This window comes from Heterodontus francisci, unplaced genomic scaffold (genome assembly GCF_036365525.1).
Source record: "Heterodontus francisci isolate sHetFra1 unplaced genomic scaffold, sHetFra1.hap1 HAP1_SCAFFOLD_762, whole genome shotgun sequence".
Taxonomy (NCBI): Eukaryota; Metazoa; Chordata; class Chondrichthyes; order Heterodontiformes; family Heterodontidae; genus Heterodontus; species Heterodontus francisci.
The window spans coordinates 98,906-126,885 of NW_027140650.1; the positions used below are offsets into that span (position 1 = coordinate 98,906).

At 43.4% G+C, this 27,980-nt stretch overlaps 1 long non-coding RNA gene across 2 annotated transcripts; it reads right to left on the reverse strand.

The window, feature by feature from the left end:
• Window positions 1-16,913: 16,913 nt before the first annotated feature.
• Window positions 16,914-25,440, reverse strand: LOC137360420 (uncharacterized). 2 transcript variants are annotated; one of them, XR_010971845.1, is made up of 5 exons: window positions 25,387-25,440; window positions 20,651-20,751; window positions 19,193-19,313; window positions 18,120-18,317; window positions 16,914-17,228 (listed from the first exon to the last, which is right to left on the reverse strand). It is a non-coding gene; the product is annotated as an uncharacterized lncRNA (long non-coding RNA). The 2 variants fall into 2 exon arrangements; XR_010971846.1 differs by having other exon boundaries at window positions 16,914-17,403.
• Between the last annotated feature and the right edge of the window lie 2,540 nt (window positions 25,441-27,980).

Below are 27,980 nucleotides of genomic sequence, written 5' to 3' on the forward strand. Positions count from 1 at the left end.
AACAGAGAGACTTGACGTTCTACCCACAGTACGTTACACATACAGGAGCAGGCAGTCTCTCTGTCTCTCTGTCTTTCCATTTCGCTCACTCTCTTTCTCTTTCAATACCTATCCTGACTTTTCTCTGAATACTTCTTGGTTGAGTAGGCTCCTGAAATATTTCAGTCTCAATGTTTAAAATACAGCTGACGTTTCTTTCTTTCAATTCAGACATTCCTGCATTGTGGAACTGTCAGTTATCTGTGCAGAGACAGGATATCAGGGTGTTTGAATGAAGTTGAAGATTTTGTTTGATTGAATATGCTGTGAATTCGATTGTGGATTGAGTCCCTTGCAGATACACACAACTGAAGGTCTTTACAGTAGATGTCCTGAGAGATTGAAGTGGTTCACAATGTCTGACTAACATTAGACACATGAAAGAAAAAGATTGGGGACAAGATACGATAGCGACGTTTAAGAGGCATCTTGACAAACACATGAATAGGATGGGAATAGAGGGATATGGTCCCCGGAAGTGCAGAAGGTTTTAGTTTAGGCAGGCATCAAGATCAGCGCAGGCTTGGAGGGCCGAATGGCCTGTTCCTGTGCTGTACTGTTCTTTGTTCTTTGTTCTAATATGCAAATGCTGAGACAGTCAGTCAACAGTAGGAAGGTGAATGTCTTTTGTGAACTTGAATTTCTCTGAAAATAAAGAATACATCTGGAATAATAAATCCTCCAAGATGAAATGATTCCCTCTCACTGCTCTGACACTGATTTACCTTCAAGTAGGTTTTCCCAGTCCACCTTTTCTAACTCACCTTCCAGCGGTCCAGCTTCATTCCCGAAAACTAAGTGTAGAACTGACCCATCTCTTGTTGGCCTTGCTACGTACTGGCCTAAAATAGTTTCCCTGAATGCATTTGAAGAATTCTGCATCCTCGCTACCTTTTACACTAGCCTCAGTTATCAATGCACTAGTTAGGACTGCACTAGACCCCATCTTACACATGGCCTTGTCTCTGTTATAAAAATTGGTTTAAAATGTGAGAGGTGTATGTGGCCCCGCCCTCCATTTTACACATCTGGTGAGAACACCCTCCATTTTATACACAAGATCAGAAGAAATAGCAGTAGGAGGAGGCCATTCAGCCCCTCGGGCCTGCTCTGCCATTCAATAAGATCATGACTGATCTGATAGTGGCCTTAACTCCATTTTCCTGCCTATCCCCTGCCCCCATAACCTTTGACTCCCTTGTTGCTCATAAATCTGTCTAACTGAGCCTTGAATATATTCAATGACACAACCTCCACTGCTCTCTGGGGAAGAGAATTCCAGAGTCTAACCAACCGCTGAGAGAGAAAAATTCCTCCTCATCTTTGTCATAAATGGGAGACTCTTTATTTTTAAACTGTGCCCCCTAGTTCCAGACTCCCCCACAAGTGGAACACCCACCCAGCATCCGCCCTGTAAAGTCCCCTCAGAATCTTGTATGTTTCAATAAGATTACCTCTCATTCTTCTAAACTCCAATGTGTACAGGTCCAACCTGGTCAAACATTCCTCATAGGACAACCCCTTCATCCCAGGAATCAGCCCAGTGAACCTTCTCTGAACTGACTCCAGTACATCCAGGCCTGACCATTTATTCACTTTCAAAACTGCCAAACACCTTAATAATTCCCTCTCACTCTGTTTATCCCATCCAATATTTCACACCCTCCTCTTTAACTACACTGTCTGCATCGTTCCCCCTCTTTTATGAAGACAGAGACATGGTATTCATTAAGAACCATGCCCACATCATCCACCTCCACAGGTAGGAAGAAGGAGGAGAGGCAATCTAAACTAAAGGATACAGTTATAAAGGGGCTAACGTTATATGCCTCTTCCTTTGCTCTGATATAATCCTTGATTTCTATCGTTATCAACGGTTGGAACAATTTACTGAGGTTCTGTCAAGGTCCATTCACATTCTTTATCTGTGTCTCTCTGTCTCAGAGAGATGGTGAAAAAACTATTGATGTGTTTCGTTCAGTTAAGTTTGATGTCAATGTTTCCCCAGGATGTTGATGCTGGTGGATTCAGCGATGGGATAATGCTTTGAATGCCATGGGGAGGTGGTTGGATTCTCTCGTATTGCAGATGGTCATTGCCTGGCACTTGGGTGATGTGAATGTTAATTGCCACTGGTCGGCCCAAGCCTGAATGTTGTCCGGATCTTGGTGCATGTGGCTCTGGATTGCTACATTATCAGAGGCAAATACTGTGGATGCTGGAAATCTGGAAACCATTGAGCTGAATCTCTAACTCTATTTTTCTCTCCACAGATGCTGCTTGCCCTGCTCAGTATATCCAGCATTTTCTGCTGGGATCTCAGCTGAAGATGGTTGGGCTGAGGACATTACCCTGAGGAACTCCTGCAGTGGTGGCCAGGGACCGAGATGATTGACTTCCAACAAGCACAACAATCTTCCTTAGTGCTCGGTATGATTCAAACCAGCAAAGTGTTTTCCCCCTGATTCCCACTGACTTCAATTTTACTCAGGCTCCTCGATGCCACACTCAGTCAAATGCTGCCTTGATGTCAAGGTCAGTCTTTCTTCCCAGTAGCAGACAGGTGTGAATCATTCCCTTTGACCCGTTGTGTACTCAACATGCTCTTCTTCTTCACAGCCTGATACAGAACTGTATGTGGCCGATTAATGTAGCCCATCAAACACTCCATTGAATGCTGGAACAGGGTTGTGGAGTTAAATTGCATCCTCCTCTTCCAATATCCGATGTTAAATATCCTTCTTTCACTCTCAGTCACCCTGTTAGTCTATGTCTCTCTGTTTCTCACTTTCTGTCTCTCACTGTGTCTGTTTCTGACAGTGCAGAGTGAGATTCATTCTGTATCCACCCCATGATCTTCCTGCCCTGGGAATGTTGGATGGGACAGTGTAGAGGGAGCATTACTCTGTATCTAATCCATGCTGCACCTGTCTGGGGAATGTTGATGGGAGAGTGGAAACAGAGAGGTCTGGGACCAGGGTCCTCATGGGGAGGACTTAATGGTGCCTCATAATAGACCAGTTAGCAATATTAGTGCTCCATGGATGAAAGGGGCAGTGGCTGAATGGATACAACATTGGCTGAGAGAGTGGACAATGGTTGTTTCAGACTGGAGGGAGGTATACAGTGGAGGTTTATATTAGAACCACTGATCTTTTTGATATATACTAATGACTTGGACTTGGGTTTACAGGGCATAACTTCAATGTTTGCCAATGTTTGTGTCATCTGCAATGTAATAAACAGGGAAGGGAGTAGCAGCAGACTTCAGGAGGATAGAGGCAGTCTGGTGAAATGGAACACACAAGAACAAATGAATTAGGAGCAGGAGTAGGCCATTCGGCCCCTTGAGCCTGCTCTGCCATTCAATGGCTGATCTGATTGTGACCTCAACTCCACTTTCCTGTCTGCGTCCCATAACCCTTGACTCCATAATTGATCAAAAATCTATCTAACTCAGCCTTGAATATATTCAATGATCCAGCCTCCACTGCTCTCTGGGGAAGAGAATTCCACAGACTAACCACCCTCTGAGAGAAAAACATTTCTCCTGATCTCCGTTTTAAATGGGACGCCCCCAATTTTAAACTGTGTCCCCTAATTCTAGTCTCCCCAACAAGTGGAAACATCCTCTCAGAATCCTCCCTGTCCAGTTCCCTCAGGACCTGAGATGTTTCAATAAGATCACCTCTCATTCTTCTAAACTCCAGTGGGTATAGACCCAACCTGTTCAACCTTTCATTGTAAGATAACCCCTTCATCCAGGAATCAGCCTAGTGAACCTTCTCTGAACTACTTCTGATGCAATTATATAATTTCTTAAGTAAGGAGACCAAAACAGTCCACAGCACTCCAGATGTGCTCTAACTTATGCTCTGTACAGCTGTACCAACACTTCCCTACTTTTATATTCTATTCCCCTTGCAATAAACAACAACATTCCATTTGCCTTCCTAATCACTCGCTGTACCTGCATAGTAACATTTTGTGATTCATGTACCAGGACACCCAGATCCCTCTGTACTGTACAGATCTGCAGTCTCTCTCCATTTAAATAATAGACTGCTTTTTATTCTTCCTGCTAAAGTGGACAAGCTCACATTTTCCCAGATTGTACTCCATCTTTTTTGCTCACTCACTTAACCTATCGAAATCTCTTTGTAGACTCTTTATGTCCTCTTGACAGCTTACTATCCAACCTATCATTGGACAGACACATGGCAGGTTACTTCAATGCTGAGAAATGTGAAATGATGCATTTTGGAAGGAAGACTGAGTGATATAAACTAAATGGTACAATGTTAGAATTGGTGCCAGGACAGAGAGACCTGGGATTTCATCTATGTTACCTTTTCTACCATAAAGCTCAATTTGGGGCTTGGAATCTGTGAGTTGTAACTAGCTCCTCATCCTGAAATGTGTCGGGAAATGTGTCAAAAGCTGTTTCCATTCAGACATTCCTGCATTGTAGAAATGTGAGATATCTTCACAGAGACAGGAATTAGGTGTGTTTGAATGGACTTGCAGGTTTTGGTTGATGAGATAAGGTGAGAATCTGATTTGTATCCCTTGCAAATACACAGAATTGAAGGTATTTACAATTCACCACATGAAGGGAACAATATACAAAACCTGAGACAGTCAGACAATAGCAGTAGGAAAGTGAATCACTTTTTAATGGTTTTAATTTGAAGGCCTGAGTTGTTGATTGAAAAAAGCAGGAGTTCAAATCCCACACTAACTGCTGGGAACTTGAATTCTGATTTTTTCTTTGAAAAAACATAAATCTGGAATTAAAAACCTCTAGGATGGAATGATTCCCTCCTGTCTGCTGGTACAAAGCCTGTGTGTGTCTCAGTTTTACTGTATTTATTAATGATTGAAGATGATGGGGTAGAATGCCACATTCCCAGGTTTGCCATTGACATAGAAATAGGCAGCATTGTCAGCAGTGTAGCTAGAAGCAGAAATTACTAAGAGATATGAATGTCTTAAGTGAATGAGCAAAACTGTGGTGGATGGATTTCAATGTCAGCAAAAAAGAACAGAACAGAAACTTTATAGATATGAAAAACTAGAAACACTGGAGGTGCAAAGAGACTTGGCGGGGGTTGGGGCGGGGGTGGGGGGTTCCATGTCCATTTGAGTGCAGTGTAGATTTACCAGAATGATAACTGGACTCCAAGGGTTAATTACGAGGTGATATTACACAAGCTAGGTATGTATTCCTTCGAATTTAGGTGGGTCAGGGCTGATTTGATCACTGTTGTTGAAATATTAAAGGGAATTGATGGGGTAGTTTGGGTAAAACTATTTCGGTAGGTTGGGGAGTCTGGGACAAGTGAGCATAGTCTAAAAATGAGAGGCAGACATTTCAGGAGTGAAGTTAGGAAACACTTCTCCACACAAAAGGTGGTATTCGTTTGGAAATGTCTTCTGCAAATACTCATTGATGCAAAATCAATTGTTTATTTTTAAATCAAAGATTGACTTTATTGAATTCCTTCTGGAAATTTAAAAATACTTCTGTCGCTCTTTGTCCCTCAGTCACTCTGTCTGTGTGTGTGTGTTTCTGTCTGTCTGTGTGTGTTTCTGTGTCTGTATTTGTGTGTGTGTCTCCAACAGTTGCTCTCTGCTCTCTCAGAACCTCAGTAAAACTATACATACATCTGTTTACCATTTTAAGTCATAGATTGTGCATAGATCTTTGAATGTGGCAGGGCATATTGAGAGAGTGGTTAGTAAAGTATGTGGGATCTTGGGATACAAAAGCAGGGAAGTTTTGGTGAAACTTTATAAAGCTCTGGCGAGGCCCCAACTGGAGAAAACTGTGTCCAGTTCTGGTCACCACACTTCAGGAAGGATGTGAGGGTCCTTGAGAGGGTGCAGAGGAGATTTACCAGACTGGTTCCAGGGATGGAGAATTTAGCTACAAGGTTAAGGTGGAAAAGCTGGGTTAGTTTTCTTTAGAACAAAGGAGATTGAGGGGAGATTGAGGGGAGATTTAATAGAAGTGTATAACATTATAACAGGCTTCGATAAGTTAAACAAGGAAAAGCTGTTCCCATCAACAAATGTTACAAGGACTTGGGGACACAGATTGAAAGTTTTGTGCAAAAGATGCCGGGGGGAATATGAGGAAACACTGTTTTACACAGGGTGGTAATGACCTGGAACTCACTGCCCACAAGGGTAGTGGAAGTGGAGACGATCAATGACTTCAAGAGGAAGTTGGATGGTCACCTGAGAGAAATAGACTTGCAGGGCTACGGGGATCGAGCCAGGGAGTGGGACTGACAGCATAGCTCTGTGGAGAGCTGGCATGGACTCGATGGGCTGAATGTCCTCCTTCTGTGTTGGAAATGACTAAATCACTGTAAGACTCAGTGGTAATGAATGGAGTGGACGGAGAACCACAGTCTGATATTTTAAGCAGCGACTTACGGACACAAGGTGTATTGTATTAACTTACAATGCTTACTGTTATAACCTTGTAATGTATCACCATAACTGCTAGACTAACCTTTTTACATGTGTGAAATTCAGTGGTTCAATCCATATCATATTTTAGTTGAATTATTTGAAGTAACACAAAACCCTGAAATGTAAATACTGAACTCAGTAAGTGTAAGGTGCGGTGCCCAAGAGATCAGAAAGATTACTCACCCTTGGCTGAATGTTTTCAGAGTAATTTAAATAAAGCAGCCAGTTTAACAAGTAATAAAAGCAGAAAATACAGGTAACATTCCCCGGTTTAGGTAATATCTGGGATTTCACACTTTGCCTTAGTTTGTCAAGTAAGCCGTTTTCAGGGCTGACTAAAGGTCTCTGTACGAATAGACCAGCTTTAACAATAATAAGAGGCCAATCAACCTGCCGTCTCTTAATTCAATTTACTCACATTTGTTTCCTAACCCTTTCTGCCTTTTTACTGACACATATTCTCCCTCTCGCTAATAGAGAATAAATGTGTCTGAAATCAACAATTCTAAAAGGCCCGAGACCTTCCATTGTATAAATCCTCCTGGGGCATAAATGAACAGTATATTAATCTCATCTCTGTGATTATAACAACTCAAACATGACGACTAGGAGGTCATTCAATCCGTCTGTGTCTTAAACCCATTGACCAGCCTTTACACATTGTCTAACTCATCAGTCAGGTCCATCAATATGTTTTCACTTTTCAAATACACCCTCAGCATCCACAGTCGTTTCGGTGAGGATACAGATTTCCACTTTTCTTATTGGGGGAAGTGCTTCCTGACATCACCCTGATCAGCCTAGATCTGATTGTAAATTTATAACCCTGGTTAAAAGTAAACTTCAACAGAGATGCAGTGGAGTGTGAAAACAGGTGACCTGCTGTGTGAGAAGTAAAAGATAAACACCTTCGCAGAATCTCAGAGGCTCAGATATAGGTAGTGCCGAGGCAAATTAACTGGATGTTAAGGCCACATCACTTCTACTTGCTTTTACCAGGCGTTCACATTCGAGCTGATAGGAGTCCGAGTGTGGGAAGTCAGAGATTTTGAGATTCTGACCTGGTTTGGGTGGACAGATCGTTTCCTAATTGGGCAATTCAAACAATAGTGAGGTCACGATTGAATGAACTCAGTCTCCAGAGGCTTTTCTATGACCAGAAAATATAAGAAGGGATTCCATGGTCAAAACTCTCTGAAACTATTCTCAAATTTGAAGTTGGTAAGAAGTCCTGAGATGTACTTGTTAAGATAATGTATCATTTAATTCAACATCACACAATAACAATTCTCATCAGTACTGTTACATCATCCAGGAGGCAGTGACACAGAGGTGAAGTTTAATAAAACATTTCCAAGTGGAAGTCATTATACAAATCCAGGTGAGTACAGGTAACAAGTCCGTTCATCGACCCCTCAGTTTCCTCAGGATGTTTCACAGGGTCATTGCACCTTTTCACAATCTCATGGTTTGCAGTCTCAGGTGATTCCGTTTGAAAATTCAGTCCACAGTAAGTACACAATGTTTAATTTCCATGGTAACACCAGTACCTGATTGTGTCCCCTGATTTAGATTTGAGGGGGGCGATCTTCTTGATGGTTGGCTCAAGAGCTCTCTTAATGCCATCATACATTCCTCTGATGTTTCCGGTGTCTGAGGCCAGCTGAATATGACTGCATAGGTGTTGCCAGTAGTCGTTTGCGCAGCGCCTGGCTGTTCTTTGTGCAGTGCTTCTGGCTGCTTTAAGTGCTACGGATGTTAAATCGCTGGGGGCTTTCTTGTAGTTCAACAGTGCAATTCACTTAGCGGCTATGACAGGTTCCAGCTCTTCATTATGAGATTGAAACCAGTCTGCATTTCTCTTCGCACTTTTGCCGTAGGTGGTCAAGGCTGACTCATAGATGACGTCTCTGATGTGGGCCCACTTGGTCTCAGCATCCCCTGTGGGAGTGTTTTGAAGGACTGTTACAAGTGAATTTAGAAATTTTTGTGACAGCTGTGGGTGAGAAATTCTGCTCGTGTTGATGCGTGGGTGGCTCTTCTGCTTGGAATGATGCAACTTCTTTGGTCTGAGTCTAACCTTGCTGCACACCAGGGAGTGGTCAGTGTCGCAGTCCGCACTGTGGAAGCTGAGTGTGATTTGAGCACTGTTTAAGGAGGGTCGCCTTGTGACGATGAGGTCTAGCTGGTGCCAATGACGCGATCTTGGGTGCCTGCATGAAACCTGGTGACAGGGTTTAGTGTGAAAGAATGAGTTGGTGATGCAGAGGTTACGATAGGTACACAACTCAAGCAGTCTCTGCCCGTTCTCATTCATCCTTCCAACGCCATAGCGCTCAAGGCAGGAGGGCCATGAGTCATGGTCGGCCCCAACTCTGGCATTAAAGTCCCCCAGCAGGAACAGGTGTTCGGTATTAGGAATGCTGCTAATGATGTTATGGAGTTCCTCGTACAACTGATTTTTAGCTTCAGGTGGGGAGCAGAGTGTTGAAGCATAGATGCTGAGTAGATCTACTGGACCAGAGGTGGTGAGCAGTCGGATGGACAGTATGCGTTCCGAGCCATTTGAGGGAGGCTCTATCATGCTGAGCAAGGAGTTTCTGATGGCGAAACCCACTCCTTGCTGTCTTGGTTCTTCAGGATTCCTACCCTGCCAGAAGAAGGTGAAGTCTTGCTCTGCTAGAGATCCACTCGCGGGGAGGCGAGTCTCCAGAAGTGCTGCAATGTCTACATTGAGTCTCCTGAGCTCGTTGTTAATGATGGCGGTCTTCCGAGAATCGTTGATTTGTGTAAGGTCTTCCGACAGCCCAGGACACATAGTTCTGACGTTCCAGCTTGTAAAACGAAGGGCTGGTACCTTCTTTCCTTTTTTCGTGTTGTTTGGTGTGGTGTATCAGTCCACCTTTCGGGCAATGACCCTGAGCTCCAAGCACCCATTGAAGCAAGTGGAATGTGATGGGACAGAACCTTATTGACCGGGGGCTGCCCTGTTTGAGGCGGGCGGTAGCTGTCCAGTGAGGTGCGATGACCTCTCCCACCAACAAAGGCAACCCATGGCGCCCAGTTTCTACGCCAATTTATCTGGACTTATAACCCGTAACTGCTGCCTTCCGTGTTGTTTCAGTCGCTGTGAGGTGACTATGGAGTGACCTCTCCATGGCGCATGCCTGGGCAAATTTATGGAGGTTGAGAGATGCCCAGTCATCAAAACCCCCCTCTCGGCCTTCCTGGTGGGGTCCAAAGGAGTGCAGGGCACGACGTTTGGCACCGGTATGGCTGCAGGAACTGCCAGAAATATGCCAAAGGTGACACATGACCGCCTTCGGGGTTCCGCTCCGGATTTTCTGTTAGGGTCCTGAAATCACTCTGCCACATTGTGGGCAGCTAGTCTGGCTCAGTTGGTACCAGTTGCTCTGAGTCAAAATTAGCCTTGGTCTCTCCCGAGATGTCCACAAGGCAGTGGGGTTGCTAGGGCCCCTACACAGGTGTAGGATGATGCCGGTGGGAGGAGGGGATGCGAGGGGGAGGGGTGGAGGGAGGGGGTGTGAGGGGGAGCCGGGAAGGGGGATGTAAGTGGGTGGGGGGTTGCAGGGGAAGGGGGTGCAGGGGGAAGGTGGTGCGAGGGGGGCGCTGGGACAGGGTTGTGAGGGGGTGAGCTGAGAGGGTGGAGCAGGGAAGGGGACGGGGGGTGGGGGTGGAAGGGGGGGATGGGGGAGGGGAAGGGTGGGGAAAGCGGGTGCAGGTAATAAGCCATTTCCTCAGTGCCCACCATCGACGTCTGGAAAGTTCATCCACGTTCTTCAGGAGGTGAAGCATCTTTTGGCAGACTTACAAAGGTGATTATATTTGCTAAGGGTTTTTTTGCAGTGGTTTAAATAAAGGCATGCAGCATTGGCGACAGTGCGCTGCAGATGCTCTCCGAGCCATCTCCCGCGGGCGCTTTGAAGTTGCGGCCGGGGGGGCCGTTCGTGGATTTTTTGGGTGTTCGGGGCACCTTTTCTCAGGACTTCTCTCGGGTCCCGCTGCTCCTTCTTCACCTCAATGGACTTACCGCATGCCGTGGCTGCAGACACTCTGGGCGGTGAAGACAGCAGGATCGGAGATTAAAGTATCGACAGCTGTGCTCGTCAGTTTCATCCGGATCAATTTTGTTGAGAAAACAAAGAGTAGGTGTGGCTGAGGGAGGGCAGTGGGCCCTCTAAACTAACTGTTAGCCTTTAGATAGGGCTAAAATGAACTGATTTAAAGAGCCAGGGGAGTTTAAGAGGGTAGATTGTGGGAGAAAACACTAGGAATGGGAGCAGATGGCCATGGATAGAGTTGAACAGCAAGGGAGCTTCCTGGGGAGCTTACTAGCCATTTATCAGCCCAAGTCTGTATGTTGCCCAGATATGTTTAGAGATACAGCACTGAAACAGGCCCTTTGACCCACCAAGTCTGTGCCAACCATCAACCCCCCATTTATACTAATCCTATACTAATTCTATATTCCTGCCACATCCCCACCTGTCCCTATATTTCCCTACCACCTACCTATACTAGGGGCAATTTATAATGGCCAATTTACCTATCAACCTGCAAGTCTTTGGCATGTGGGAGGAAACCAGAACACCCAGAGGAAACCCACGCAGACACAGGGAGAACATGCAAACTCCACACAGGCAGTACCCAGAATTGAACCCGGGTCGCTGGAGCAGTGAGACTGCGGTGCAACCACTGCGCCACTGTGCCGCGGATGCATATGAACACAGACTACCTCACTATCTGAGGTGCTCTGAATGGTGTTGAATATTGTACATCCTTCAGAGAACATCTGAGCTATGCCTTTAGGGTGGAGGGATGTGCATGCGGCTGAAGATGGTTGGGCTGAGGACACTATCCTGAGGAACTCCTGCAGTGATGTCCTGGGACTGAGATTTATTTATTTATTTTTTATTTCGAGATCCAGCACTGAAACAGGTCCTTTGGCCCACCGAGTCTGTGCCGACCAACAACCACCCATTTATACTAACCTTACATTAACCCCACATTCCCTACCACGTCCCCACCATCTACCTACACTAGGGGCAATTTAAAATGGCCAATTTACCTATCAACCTGCAAGTCTTTGGCTGTGGGAGGAAACCGGAGTACCAGGTGGACACCCACGCAGTCACAGAGAGACCTTGCAAACTCCACACAGGCAGTACCCAGAACTAAACCCGGGTCACTGGCGCTGTGAGGCTGCACTGCTAACCACTGCGCCACCCTTTATGATTGACTTCAGACAGCTACAGCCATCTTGCTTTGTGTTAGGCATGACTCCGAGTGCAAATGCTTCCCCAATTCCCATTGGCTCCAGTTTTACTAGGGCACCTTGATGCCACAAATGGTAAAATGCTGCCTTGATGTCAAGCGCAATCACTCTCACCTAATCTCTGGAGTTCAACTCTTTTTTCCATGTTTGCACTGCAGCTGTAATATGCTCAGGAGCTGAGTGGTCCTCGTGGAACCCAAACTGAGTGTCATTGAGCTGGTTATTGCTGAGAAAGTGCTGCTTGTTAGCACTGTCAACAACACCTTCCATTACTTTGTTGATAATTGAGAGTAAACTGATGAGGCAGTATTTTTACGGATTGGATTTGCCCTGTTCTTTTGTATTCACGACATACCTGGGCAATTTTCCACACTGCCGGGTAGATGCCAGTCTTGTAGTTGTACTGGAGCAAATTGGCTGGAGGCACGGCTAGTTCCAGAGCACAAGTCTTCAGTACTATTACTGGAATATTGTCAGAGCCAATAGCGTTTGCAGTATCGAATGCCTTCAGGTGTTTCCTGACATCAGGTGGAGTGAATCAAATTGGCTGAAGACTGGCAGCTGTGATGCTGGGGACATCAGGAGAAGGCCGAGATGAATCAGCCAATGGCAGTTCTGCCTGAAGATGGTTGCAAATGTTTCAGCCTTGTCTTTTGCACTGATGTGCTGGGCTCCCCTGGCATTGAGGATGGGATATTTGTGGAGCCCCCTCCTGTTTGTTGTTTAATTGTTCACCACCATTCATGACAGACAGGACTGTGGAGCCTGCTTAGCTTAGCTCTGCCTATTGTATGCTGCTTCCGTTGTTTCGTATGCATGTAGTTCTGTGTTGTAGCTTCACCAGGTGGCCACCTCATTTTTAGGTATGGCTGGTGCTGCTCTTGGAATACTCTGCTGCACTCTTCATTAAACCAGGGTGGGGGAGTCCAGAACCAGTGGTCATAGTCTAAGGATACAGGGAAAATCTTTCAGGACTGAGATGAGGAGAAATCTCTTCACCCAGAGAGTGGTGAGCCTATGGAATTCACGATCACAGAAAGCAGCTGAAGTCAAAACATTGTATGTTTTCAAGAAAGAGTTAGATACAGCTCTTGCGTCGAAAGGGATCAAAGGGTATGGGGCCAAAGCGGGAACAGGTTACTGAGTTGGATGATCAGCCATGATCATCATGAATGGCGGAGCAGGCTCGAAAGGCTGAACGGCCGACTCCTGCTCCTATTTTCTATGTTTCTTTGTTTCATGCTCCACATTATTACTGCAAATATGGTTTGCCCATTCTGTATGAAATTTAGAATTCTCCATGATTACTGTATTAGCCCATTTATTTTCCCATGCTCTCAGTCATAGGAACTCCTGGCAATTTATTCAAACAATTATCTGTTGAATCAGAACTTGTTGAAACTAAAACCTGCTGCTTGTGCGATTTCGAAGCATTTTTATCTGAATGTCTCCATTACATAAAGTTAATGTTTGATGTGGTTCAGTCAGATCTACTGATGGATGGTTGAACCAGTTGTGCACCAGATACATTTGAATCCCAAAGATGGAGGTCGGACCAGAAGGAATTTACCGGGATCCGGGTCATCACTGGGGGAGGGGTAGATCGACAGCAATAGAAATATTATGACAAATGCCGAGCCAATAGTTGGTAACTTAAAATTATAATAGTAAATTACTGAGGGGAGAGTTTGGTGCAGTGACACACACAAGCAGAAGTGGTGTTGGAAGTGGGTTGTGAAGGATATGTGTATTTGATTGAAGATGACTTTGTTTGTTGTTGAGACAATTGTAGACAGGCCAGTGAGATGACCAGATATAGTGGGAACAAAAGGAACAGCAGTAGATCATTTAGTCTATTGCGCCTGTTCCGAAATTCAATGAAGTCATAAAGTCATATACAGCACAGAAGGAAGGTATTCGGCCCATCAAGTCCATGCTGGTTCTCGCAGAGCAATCCAGTCAGTCCAACTTCCTGGCTCGATATCTGTAACCCTGGAAGTCTATCTAATTTCATTTTGAAATTATCTGCTTCCACCACCTTTGTGGGCAGCAGGTTCCAGGTCATTGTGTAAAAATGTTCTTCCTCACATTCCCTCAGCATCTCTTGCCCCAAACCTTTAATTTGTATCCCCTAGGTCTTGTACCATCAATTAATGGGAACAGCTTTTCCTTGTTTAACTTATCTAAGCCTGTCATAATCTTGTCTATCTCTATCAAATCTCCCCTCAAGCTCCAAGGAGACCAGCCACAACTTTCCCAACCTAACCTTGTGACTAAAATCCCTGGAACCATTCTGGTAAATGGCTGATTTACAACCTAGCTCCATGTGCCCACCTTTGCCCCAGATTCCTTTAATATCTTTGGAAAACAAAAACCTCTCAGACTCAGTTTTAAAATTAACAACGGATTTATCATCAATTGCTGTTTGTGTGAGAAAGTTCCAAACTTCTACCATCCTTTATGTGTTGAAGTGTTCCTTAATTTTAGTCCTGAACTGCCTGGCTCTAAATTTTAGACTATACTGCCTAATCTGAGAATCCCAACCAGCAGAGTTTCTATTTATCCTATCAATTCCCCTTTATCTCTTGAAATCTTCAATCAAATCACCCCTTAACCTGCAAACTTCCAGGAAATGCAAGACAGTTTGTGTAATCTATCCTTGTAATTTAAACTTGGACTCAAGGTATAATTCTGGTAAATCTACCCTCCGCTCCCTCAAGACAAATATATCCTTCCTCAGGTGTGGTGTCCAGAACTGCTCACAATTCTCCAGGTATGGTCTAATCAGGGCGTTGCATAGCTGAAGCATGACTTCAATCTCAATGTATTCTAGTCGTCACAATATAAAAGGTTAGCATTTGATTAGCTCTTTTCATTATTTTCTGTAGCTGTTCATGTCATTTTAACAATTGTTGCACATAGATCCCCAAGTCTCTTTGAGCCTGAACTGTTTCTAACTATCACTCATTTAGAGTTTACATGTTCTATCCTCTTTAGGTCTAAAGTTGGTGACACCAAACAGTTCTTTATATTGAAATCCACTTTCCAGAGATTGTCCATTTACTTACTATATTCACAACTGTTGGTAATTTGATATTACTAGCTACGTTGCTTATTATGCCACCTATCTTTGTGTCATCACAACTTTGGCTGTCGATGAAATTTGAAGTAACAGTCAATTAACCATTTAATCCCTTCCCAAATGATACAAAGTGATAACCTGATTGGTGACAGTGGTTATATTTTATTCAGGATAAATTAGACTTGCCACAGGCTAATGGCTGAGCAGCAGTATCAAAGCACCATCACCATTATTGCCCTGTGCAGAAGCACAATGAGGCAGCGTTAATAAGTAATCTCATAGTAAAAGATCTGCTGGGGAAAGAGTGATCACAATACAATTGAATTCCATTTTAAATTTGAGTGACATTCGCCAGTCTCAAAAAAGAATCTTAAACTTAGACAAAGCCAATTACACAGGTATGATGGGAGAGCTGACTCAGGTTGATTGGATAAACGGAGTAATCACAATGGCGGTAAAAAAAACAGTGGGAACATTTAAAGAAACATTTCAAACTGTTCAAAAAAAAATACGTTCCATTGAAGAACAAAAACTCAGCTCGTAAGCTCTATCCATGCTTTACTATAGAAGTTAAGAATAAAATTATATTCACGGAGTGATGCTTGAAAACACAGAGCGTGAGCAGAGTGGCAGGGAATGAATCACTGAAGCGGCAATGCGGGAGTGAGCAGCCGAAGGGCGGCGGGGGAAGGGGCAAGGCCTGGAGTGAACAGCTGAGGGAAGGCAGCAGCGAGGTGGGGGTGGCGGGGCGGGGTGGTGGTGGTGGTGCGTGCAGATGGGTGTGGGAGGTAACGTTGAAGAGAAGCGTGATGGCAGGAAGGAGTGGGGTAATGTTGGGGGTGAGATGGAAGCGGCAATTGCAGCCATTGAGGACGTTTGGCTTTAATTTTTTTTTGTGACAAATTGATCAGCGCCATTTGTCTGACTGGAAGCTGCCTGAGACATGGTAGTGACGAGGCTGCATTTGCGCATCCGCCAGTACCGCGCCACCTAGTGGTTGCGTTTTCAGCAAATGCAGCCATTATTAAATGGAGCCCATTCACATTGAAAGTAAGTCTTGTGCTGGGTGTATGGCTTTTAATAAGTTTCTAGAATATAGGAGTGAGATTACATTTGTTTATTGAGCACTCAGTACATGCAATAGTATGTAAACATAGAGGTGAAATGTATAAATTACAGCCACACTAGATGACGGATGCTTGGGGATTAAATATTGCGACCATTCTGAATTCAGTGCCTTCGGCTTTTAAAAAATTCAAATGCTCATTACAAACTAATCGTTTTGATGTGTTTCTCTCAGTCCACCATGTGGAATTCCAGACCATTCTGTGTTACATTATTATATCAAAGTTAAAATTCAGCTTCATTTAAGGAGAATTTAATTTACTTATTCTTTATGAGTTATGATAATCTTCCTTACTGAACGAGCTGTTTTTACATTGGTCTAACCAATATTATAACGCTAGTTCTCTATCTCACCGGTACTTTCAATTTTGGTCGATATCATTGCAACTCTATGAAGTGAAAGGTGAAATTATCAATCTAACTTTGTCTCTTTATCATTGATGTCAATTCAAATGATGAAGTATGACATATGTTTCCTTTGCAGAACTAGGACCTTCGCACAAGATTTCCATTGATTGACGTTCTCTGAAATTTATGAATCGGAATACAACAGCAAGTTTTCAATTATGCTTCTCACTTCCTGAAACTGACCACTGTAGGTTCAGTCCTGGTCTAAGAATCCAATGGTACTTCAGGGTAACATACTTCCCTGTTTAATAGGAAAAGACTAAATATTGATAATTCTAAAATATAAAGAAAAGAACACAGCATAATATTGTCAGACTTCAGCACAGTATGATTAACCGTCAGCTCAAAGTGTCCCAATCACTTGGCTTTAGAATATTTAAGGACATCTCTAAACAACATTTCATCAACATCATATGACCATCTCGAAGTATTCAATTGCACAGATCCCTACCCAGGTCTTTACATATTAAACTGCCCAGAGCCACAGTACAGATTTCTTGTCATGGTGTTGTCAGCGTGACAGGCCATGTTTTGGGCCCGTTCTTCGGAGCATCCTCATCATGCATGTCTCAGATTGGTTGTTTCAGGTGCACTACTGCACACAGCGATTCCCAAGATCATCCAGCATGAGACATCCGATACACATCCTTCCTCTCCTTTCTGGTTATCTTTCTTAGATCCAGGGGTCTGAACTTGTTTGATTACAATCTCTGCTGGATGAACTTGATGTTTCCAGTAGAGGGCAAGCTTTCAAATATATTCTTCTCTGCTCAGCAAAAGCAAGAACACAACCATCTGCCAGAGAAAACTAACAATTAAATACCTTAACTGCACTTTACTGACTTTTCTGCATTGCATTTCATCTGCCACGTGTCTCTCCATTCAACCAGACTGCCTTTGTCCTCTTCAAATCTCTCTCTGCCCTCCTCACAGTTCACAGTACGTCGAAGTTTCATGTCCTCAACAAGCTCTGAAATGTTGATTTGCACACCCAAGTCTAAGTTATTTACATATATCAAGAATAGCAGTGACCCTAGCATTGACCCCTGGGGACCCCCCACTCTATACCTCTCTCCAGCCCGAAAAGCAACCACCACCGGTATATTGTTTGCTGCCACGGAGCCAACTTTATATCCATGCTGCCACTGTTCCATGGGCTGTCACTTTTCTCACAAACCTGTTTTGTGGTACTTTGTCAGAAGCATTTTGAAATTTCATGTACACCACATCTACCTCATTACTCTCATTACTCTCGGTCACGAGATCAATATATTTATCCACTCTAGTCAAAATCGATTTGCCGTTAACAAATCCTTGCTGCCTTTACTTAATTAATTTACAGTTGTCCAAGTGGCTGTTAACTTTCTTCCGGTTTATCTTTTCTAAAAGCATTCCCATCACCGAGATGAACTGACTGGCCTGTATTTGCTGGGCTTATCATTGCACCATTCTTTGAACAAGTATGTATAATTTACAATTCTCCAGTCTTCCAGCACCAGCCCTGTATCAGGAGACAGTGGCCCATTCTACTGGTCCAGGTTACAATGGTGGTGAATCTGATGGGGAGACCAGAGTCAGCAATATTCTTACCAAAACTTAGAACCATTTCCCATAGCCACGACTGTAATACATTGTTTATTCACTAAAGGGAACATTTTCATTCAATTAAACAGATGTATCTCATACCAGTGCCTGCGGTCTGAGGATGGTAACGCTGTTCTGCTGAAGATCAATCCTGAATATTATCTTTGAAGACTGAGAGGAATATTCGCTGCTTTAGCAGGAAACGATTCTGTTCATCCGGGGAAAGCAGAAGACATCAAACACACGGCAGAAAATGTAAGCAATGTTTTCTCATACTTGCTCATTTTCATAACAACAATCCTATTCCGTAAAACATAAAGAATGTCATTCTAAAACTGAACACGGGGTCGAACTAAACTCTAGTTAGGACAGGACGTTTTGCTTGGATTCTTTTTTTCATTTTGAAAACAATCTCACAGCCAGTGTCCACGGAGATTTCATCACCTTCTTCAGCTCTTCCCTGAATTTAGTTTGAGTAGCGGCATAAATACACGTATTTGTGCAGGAACTCAAATACTGAAGCATAACTACGGTTTGAGTGGCGATGTATGGCAGGAGATGTATAATCGGGTCGGTAATGCACGGCTATGCTGCTCGTTGCATGGCTCACGGCAGACGGTAGATTTAACAATATAAAACTGGCAGATACAGTGAACAGTAAAATAATGGATTTCTTTCTATTCTCCATCTCTTGATCTCTCGGACTTTCACTGCTGTGAGTCCGGAGTCCCCTGCGCGCTCTACTGGTTATTAAAATACGTCTGACTGTCAAAACGTTTAACAGTAATATCAGAGCAAAGAGAAGCCATGTAGAAATGATATTCTGTAAGAGGAGGTACGCTGCACCTGCAGGCGATGAAATAAAAGCCACACTGGGGCGGATAAACCAGTGAATATTGTTAATTATTTGCTTATGTTCGTACACAAACCAAAAGGGGATGGTCTGTGAATATATCAGGATGGAAAGGGTTGTTAATACTGCCGCTGCAGTTCTCACGGTGCAATACTTTCTTTTTAACTGCTGACAGCATATAGCTACAAGTCGATCAAATGTGAAGGAGACTGTAAACCACATCGACATACCGTGGTTGGTACAAAGCATGTAGATCATGAACTTACAGACGGCAGTGTAGGAGAGGAATGAATGTGGAAAGCGTTTACTCAAAATATTATACCCGATTATATTAAAGAGCATGACCAGTAGATCTGCTGTTGCCATGGCCACCATGTAGACAGAAATACACTTGGAGAGGCCGCAATTTCCTCTGGAGAGAATGACAATTGTCAATAGGTTTGCTGCAAGAAAGAGGGAGAAGATTTAAGTTACGGAGACAGGCAGACACTTTCAAGAGCATGTTGTGAGCAAAATGACATATGTGTGTTTGTACTTAGACTGAATCTTATTTATAATATTGACAAGCATTGACAGCTTTTCTTTCAAACCAATAAATGATTATAATCTCACTACCCTTCCAGCATACTTCATTCAGACCATATCAAGGCCACAGGACGAGGTTTGCCCAGAGGCCGTAGCATGAATGGCAACGGAAAGCAACCCCCATCACCACCCAGTCACAGAGGGTGTATTGGCTTTGGGCGGGAGTGTAAACCAGAATTATCAGATCAGTGTCCATCATTCTTCTCTGCCAGTATAATTTCCACAGCAAATTGAGCTCCATTACTATAATCTGCGGCCCAGGTCAAGCCAGAGTACCTCACAGAGACAGACAGTACTGTTATAAATAATAGTCCATTCGAGGGAAACTTTAGATGGCTTTATAAATTGTTAATATTTAGCTGTCAATAAATTGATGGATTTCCATACATAAATTCAAACACATATTTTATTCCTCTGTTCAACAGTAAAGTCATCTTGCAATGAGGCTTGGGCCGTTTGATTCTGCAGCCCAGTTTGATATGATACCAGTGCGGTCCCATGCGGCGATAGATGGAGTTTTAAATTAGCTTCTTCAGTTTATTTGGAGATAGGAATCTCGCTAACAGCATCAGATGTCTGCAGTATTCAGTACAATTTCCAAACCATTATTGCAAGGACATGAATTCAAAAAGAACTTTCAGCTGAGACAAAACATTCAATTTAGTTCAATCTTCGGCACGTTTTCCATTTCAAATGGCTCGAAGGAGCTGCTCGGGAACGGAGCGGGAGCTGGTGGAAGAAGAAAGGTTATTTCAGCCGAGGGAAGGGGAGTGGCTCCCTGAGCTGCAATCGTTAGAAAAAAAATATTTCCCAATCTCTCTTAGTTGGACTTGCCTGTAGTCCGAAGAACTGTCAACTGAAGAAGAGAAGGAATAACGCTACAAAAAAAATAATTACATTGGACTCCAAGGAACACATTCGTCTGTGAGCTGTTGGCGAGAAACGGTAACAACATTGCCCTCCCGCAGTATAACGAGAAAATTAAACGCCTTATATTCACGAAACGCCAACTGGAACAGTGCCTCACCCGTTGTTCAATCTGGTGAAATTCCCACTGACATTCCGGCTCTGCAGTAAAGACATTCTCGTGATCCGTTAAATAACCATTAACAGTGAGATAATCAACAGCTATTGGACAAAAGGACTTACCTGGGGCACCAAAGGTAGCAATAAGAGGGTAGTAAACGTCCTTTACCTGTAGAATTATTGGCCGCTGCATTTTGTCGAAGAAGGTGCGAATTCTGTCCAGCTTCGTAATTCTGACAGCACTATATCCGAAATCCATCAATGCTCCCCCTTTATAGAACAATCCGTGCCCAAGTGAGAAAATGAGGTGACACAATAATTAGCATTTGTTACAGTCACTTCACAAACTGGAAAGCCATGGGGAAATTGTGCCGCTCAGTCCTTGCAACTACTGCCATTAAATTATATCAACAGCAAGTAGTTCTCGAGGGAATGTGTGCTGCGCATGCCCTCTGAACGCTCAACGAAACATTGCACCTGGAAACTATTTTGTGTTCTCGAAGCCTTATATCAGTTCTGTTAAGTCTTCACTGATTCATTGTAGAATTTAGATTTATGCTACACTTGGATGATTAGTAGCGATGACTGGACTCTATCATACTGATGATGACTTCTCAATAACATTGTGGATTGTGGTTCACTTCTAACATTATTAGTAATGATCATATTCTAACCTTCATGATGGTAATGCTAGTGTGACATTACTGTTGCTAATCTACTCAGACATTATCAGTAACGAATTTAATCTAACATTACTGATAGTGACCACACACCAACAGTACTGGTGATGCCCTACTTCAGCATTACTAATACTGCCCCCAGTCAAACATAACTGAAGGTAACTATACACTGATATCAATGGTGATGACCACATCCTGTCATTAATGATGGTGATCCTGTACTAACATTACTGGCGATCACCCTACTTTAACATCATTGGTGGTGATCCTTTTACATCAATAGTAGTTACGTTGCCCGAACGTCAGTGATTGTGAATCTATTCTACTTGTATTGTTGTTGACCTTTACAAAACAGTAATATTAGCAGCCCTATTGTAACATTATTTGTGACGAGCCCACTCCATTATTGCTGGTGGTGATTCTACTCCCGATAGTGACCCTATTCTAACGTTGCAAGTGGTGATTTTACTGTAACATTACTGATGGTAACCTTACTCTAAAATTGCTGGTGGTCATCATACTCCAACATGGCTGTTGGTGACTCTATTATAACATTATAACTGGTGATCCCACTGTTACATGTCAGGTAGTACCCCTACTCCATATTATTGGCCATGAAGCTACTCCAGTTGGAGTATTCAGATGACTGGCCCACATTAACAACTTTATTATAAGTGAAAGGCGTTGAATCCCATGCCATTCAGCTTAGAGCTTTAAGGGTGTCCCCATTAGCAGAAGCTGCAAAAGAAGGCAGCTCGTCTCACTGCCGAGAAGCATCTCCATTCCAAGATCCAACTCGCAGACTTTTAACTGTAACTGCTTTCATACAGACTGGCGAGTTCCATAACCTCACCCACCATCCCTTTTGCAGCTCGGAAGGATTCTTATTGTGTTTACTTTCCTCACAATGATGAGGCGATGCCTTCATCCACTGTCATGGTTTTATTTTGTCTCCACCACGAGAGACACTTTAATCCCTCTGTATTCATTCTGCGTTCAAAGTTTAATTTTCTTGATTGATGCCAGAATGCAGTCGTAAGGACATTTTACAAAGGAGCACCATTTATATTGAACCTTCTGAGATCCATATAGCTATTGGATGGACCATCTTCATTCATCTCACAGGAACCAATAACTTTCAATATCACAGAGAGAATGGATCAAATTAAAAGTTTCAGAGGCCGCTCTCTCACACACTCGTACAATCCCCTCCTCTCTCTTCTATTGTCTCTCAGTCTCCTTCTGTCTATCTGTCTCTACTGATATCCCTCTCTCAGAATCATACAAGCACAGAAGGTGGCGATTCGGCCCATCGTCCCTGCACTGGGTCTGCGAACGAGCAATTCACTTTGTACCATTTTCCTGCCTTCTCCCTATAACTTTGCACATTCCTCCTTTTCATATAATAGTACAATTCCTTTCTGAATGTTTCAATTGAAGCTGTCACCTCCACATTCTCAGGCAGCGCATTCCAGACCTCAACCACTCGCTGATTGAAAAAGGGTTTCCTCATGTTGCTTCAGCTTCTCTTACCTATTACTTTAAATTACTTTTACATTCTCGATCGATTCATGAGTGGGAAGTTTTTTCATATCTAGTCTTTCCGACCCTTCATGATTTTGAATACCTCAATCAAATCACCTCTCAGCCTTCTCTTCTCCAAGGAAAACAGTCCTAACTTTTCCAATCTATCATCATAACTGAAATTCCTTATCCCTGGAACCATTACCGTGAACCTTTCCTGTACTCTCGCCAATAACCTCATATCGTTCCTAAAGTGCAATGCCCAGAACTGGATGCAATACTCCAGCTGAGGCCGAAATAATGTCTTATATCAGTTCTTGTATTCTATGTCCCTAATTCTAAAGCCCAGGAAGCTGAATGTTTTTTTTTAACTGGTCTCTCATTCTGTCCTGCCACCTTCAATGAGTTATGCATATATACACCGAGGTCCCTCTGCTCCTGCACTCACTTATGAATTGTACCCTTTATTCTATATTGACTCTCCATGTTCTTCCTACCAAAATGAATCACTTCACATTTCACTGAATTAAGCATGATCTGCCACTTATAATCCCATTACACCAACTTGTCTATGTCCATTGAAGTTCTACACCATCCTCCCCACAGTTCACAGTGCTTCCAAGTTTTGTATCATCTGCAAACTTTGAAATTGTGCCCTGTACACCCACTTCTAGATCAATGCGTGCAAATCTGGTCGCCACACTACCAGAAGGACGTGGAGGCTTTGGAGAGTGTACAGAGGAGGCTTACCAGGATGTTGCCTGGTCTGGAGGGCATTAGCTATGAGGAGAGATTGGAGAAACTCGGATTGTTTTCACTGGAACGACGGAGGTGGAGGGGCGACATGATAGAGGTTTACAAAGTTATGAGCGGCATGGACAGAGTGGATAGTCAGAAGCTTTTTCCCAGGGTGGAAGAGTCAGTTACTAGGGGACATAGGTTTAAGGTGCGAGGGGCAAAGTTTAGAGGGGATGTGCGAGGCAAGTTGTTTACACAGAGGTGGTGAGTGCCTGGAACTTGCTGCCAGGGGAGGTGGAGGAAGCAGATACGATAGCGATGTTTAAGAGACATCTTTTGACAAATATATGAAAAGGAAGAGAATAGAGGGATATGGGCCCTGGAAGTGCAGACGTTGTTAGTTTCGGCAGTCATCAAGATCGGCGCAGGCTTGGAGGGCCGAATGGCCTGTTCCTGTGCTGTACTGTTCTTTGTTCTTTGTTCTATTAATATATATCAGGAAAAGCAAGGGTCCCAACACTGCTCCCTGGGGAACTCCAATACAAACCTTCCTCCAGCCCAAAAGACATCCATTCACCGCCACTCTTTGTTTCCTGTCACTCAGCCAATTCTGTATCCATTTTGCCACTATACATTTTATTCCATGAGCTATAACTTTGTTCACATGTCTGTTATGTGGCACTGTATCAAACGCCTTTTGACAGACCATGTACACCACATCAACTATATTGCCCTCATCTGCCCTCTGTTTTAGCTACTCAAAAAAACTCAAGCAAGTTAGTTAAGCATGATTTCCCTTTAAGAGATCCAAGCTGGCTTTCCTTAACTAACTCGTATTTGTCCATATGACGATGGATTTTGTCCCAAATTATTGTTTCTAGAAGATTTCCCACCACCGAAGTTAAACTGACTGGCCTGTAGTTACTGGGATTATCTTTACCGACTTTTTTGAACAATGGTGTAACGCTTGTAATTCTCCAGTGCTCTGACACCACCCCAGAGTCTCAGGAAGACTGAAAAATTATGGCTCGTACCTCTGCGCTTGCCACCCTCACTTTCCTCAGTATACCTGGATGCATCTCATCTGGTTCTGGTGTCTCATCCACTTTAAGTACAGAGAGACTATCTAATACTTGCTCTTTATCAATTTTAAACCAATCTAGTGTCCGACGTAACTCCTCTTTCGACATTGCCTGGATTGCATCTTCTTCCTTGGTGAAGACACATGCAAAGTGTTCATTTAATATCTCAGCGATGCCCTCTGCCTCCATGTGTAAATCCCATTTCTGGGCCCTAATCGGGCCCGCTGCACCTTTTGCCATGCTTTTACTATTTATAGGCCTATAGCAAACTTTGGGATTTCCCTTAATGCTAGCTGCCAGTCTCTTTTTATGCTCTCTCTTTGCTTTTCTCATTTGCTTTCTCACTTCCCCTCTGGATCTTCTATTTTCAGGCTGATTTTCAATAGCATTTTCTACCTGACATCTGTCATAAGCACGCTTTTTCTTCTTTATCTTAATCTCTACCTCTTTTGACATACAGGGAGCTCTAGATTTGTTTGCCCTACCTTTCCCCTTCGAGGGAACATACCTTTACTGTGCCCGAACTATCTCTTCTTTGAACGTAACCCATTGTTTATCGATTGGTTTTCCTGTCAGCATTTGACTCCAATTTATTCACCCCAGCTCCATTCTTACCCCCGTGAAGTTGGCCTTCTCCCAGTTAATTATTCTTACACTGGATTGCTCTTTGTCCTTTTCCACAGTCAGTCTAAACCTTATGATACAATGACTGACAACATTCTGTTGGAGAAAATTTTCCTGAACATACTCTAGGAACTCTTGCCTTCACTGTCGTTTACACTACTCTGTTTATGCTTAATTTCACCATCTTTGTCATTCATAAAATGTTGTTCAAATTAACATTATACTTTCTCCTATTTATATGGACTAAACTCACTCACAGGGTCAGCTGCCAACTCCAGCTCCTGTCCATGGTAACTCCAGCTGATGAATTGCAACCAGGGGTTAAAGCCTGTCTGCAGGTGACAACACGAAAAGAACAGAAGCCAATCACACAGCAGCCAGCACAAGCCTCGCCCTCTCACTGTTTTGCAGGGTCACATGACCAGGCTGGTCCTGCTGCAATCGCACTGGACTGACGGGCAGGTTACAGAATCAACCCAATACAGTGAAGGCTGTGTCAGCTACCCCAGGTCCTGTCTAAACATGGCCCTTGTAAAGAATACAGCCTTCAATAATTAGCCTTATCAATCTTCTCTCACGACTTTAATGTGAAACCTCAATCTCCAATGTCTGCCCCACCACACGTCCACCTGTTGCTTGATCGAACCAAAGAAATGGCAAGATGATTTTTTTTTGTTCAAAACAGGATGCAGCAAGGAGATGCTCTGCAAGTAATAGAGAAAAAATGTTCCAAGGGCAGTGCTGCTGTATTTAGATTTAAATGAGCAAGATGGATGTTGATGTTCGTGATTGGATAAGTCTGACCTCTTTGACATCAGTCTTTTTTCTCTGCTCTGAAAATGTGCAGTCAGGAAATATATGACATCTGAAGGACGGACGGGGTCATCGAAAAGGAGCCAAAATAAAAATTGAAGAGGGAAACGGTGGAACATTACCTGTCCTTCATGTCATACACTCGCAGTACATCAGAAGCAATCACAGGAAATGCAGAATAGGTGCGCATCGGACACACAGGGATGAACCCCAGAGGTTGCGAATGGGGTCACAGATTTTTTGCTGCACTCTTCCAGGGTCAGTTCCTGTGAATGGGAATTTTCGTTGTTTTATGCCCTTCTCTGCCAGTGTGTGGGATGTACCAGATTACAAGCCAATACGTGTACATAAACTAAATGGTCAATCATCGTATCAGTCAGTCAGATAAAACAATTTAAATCAAGAAGGAAACTACTTACCCCAAACAGCAATCTCCACCACCTATTATTCATCCTTTGACGATGTGGCAAGACATTTAACAACTTCTGTTGAGATTTTTGCCTCGTATACTTTTTCCACTGAGCATTTATTTTATGAACCTGTAGAACAGAAAGGGAAAAAAACAGCGATGAGTCCGCCAATCCAAGGAGCATCCAGATATTTTGCTGATTCCAACATAAAACCCAGAGACCAGTAGGGAAACATCCAACACTATAAAAGTAGTAAGATTAAAGAAAAAGAATTCTGCCAGGCATGAGCTGCAATAATGCAGAAAAATAAATTTGCAATTAGCGGAATTTGCTCCACTCTATAATTTGGCGCCAGGATTCTCTTTGTTATGTGGTAGAGTATTTTTCTTTTACAGTTATCTGTCACCATTCTCTTGGTTGGACAGTTGTAAAGATCGTCTGAGGTTCCTGCAGGGGTGCGGATGGATTACTACCGACCTTTTTAGATCTCCTATACTTTGTTGCCAATCACTCACAATACCCTCAATCAGAGAGAGCGAGCCAAGAGAGCTGCTGATAACTTCCTCATGCAGCCTTTCAAAATATTCCTACCTGAAGAAACATCTACTCGGAGGCACTGTTAGCATCCCCACCCCTCTAATCACACTGCCGTTGTGATGTCAAGTCACAAACTCTACACCACACTTCCACAGGGCAATTTGGATATCCCACAGGTGGAGAGACAGCATCGTGAGTCTGCACTTCCTTTTCCTCTGCTTTGACATGGGAACAAAGCATTTGCCAGATGCATCGAAGAGGCTTATCAGGGCATTCGTCTCATTCAACGATTTCTCCTGTCCATGTAAGATGTAGCCTTAGGTATTTTATTAGTACCTGATATATGAACCCTCTCAGCCCATCAGGAAGTGTGATCAGTTTCTGTCAGCAGACCAATGTCACTCCCTCCTCCTCCTCTATTGACCCCAGGGTGTTGCCATTCTCCAACTGTCTAACTAACATTGAGATTTGGATGAGACAACATTTATTTGAGAGAAATGTTGACGAAACTGGCACCAGGCTCTCTGTTTCCCACAAACACCATCACAAAGACTGTCTTGACTCTATCAGTCTCCTTACTTAAAACCCAGGCTAAACACAGATGCGTGGATCCTTGGTGCTCTATTCGACCCCGATTTCAGTTTCTTCTCCTACAGCTCATCCACTACCAGCCACCATCAAAACATTACCTGTTCAACCTCTCTACTGCCTGAACCCGAATTCCATCCTTTATCACCTCGATGATTAATCTCCCCAAGCTCTCTCTACCAACATCTCACTTCCCCACTCCACAAACTATACCGATTCTCAATGTCAGAGGGCAAGGGTTGTCCTGGATAAAGTCCCACAAACCTGTTCACTGCCTTTGTGCCAACTTTCGCTGGCTCTCATTGCGCCAGTAAATTTGTTTGAAGATCCTTGCCTGCCTATTACAAATCCTTTGTGCCTGATTCCCTACCTATCTCCTTTTGCGTGTAAAGATATAGTGCATGGGATTGGTGATAGTGTATTCTGATAGAAAGAAAGTTGGTTGGCAGACAGAAAACAAAGAGTAGGGATAAATGGGTATTTTTCTGAATGGCAGGCAGTGA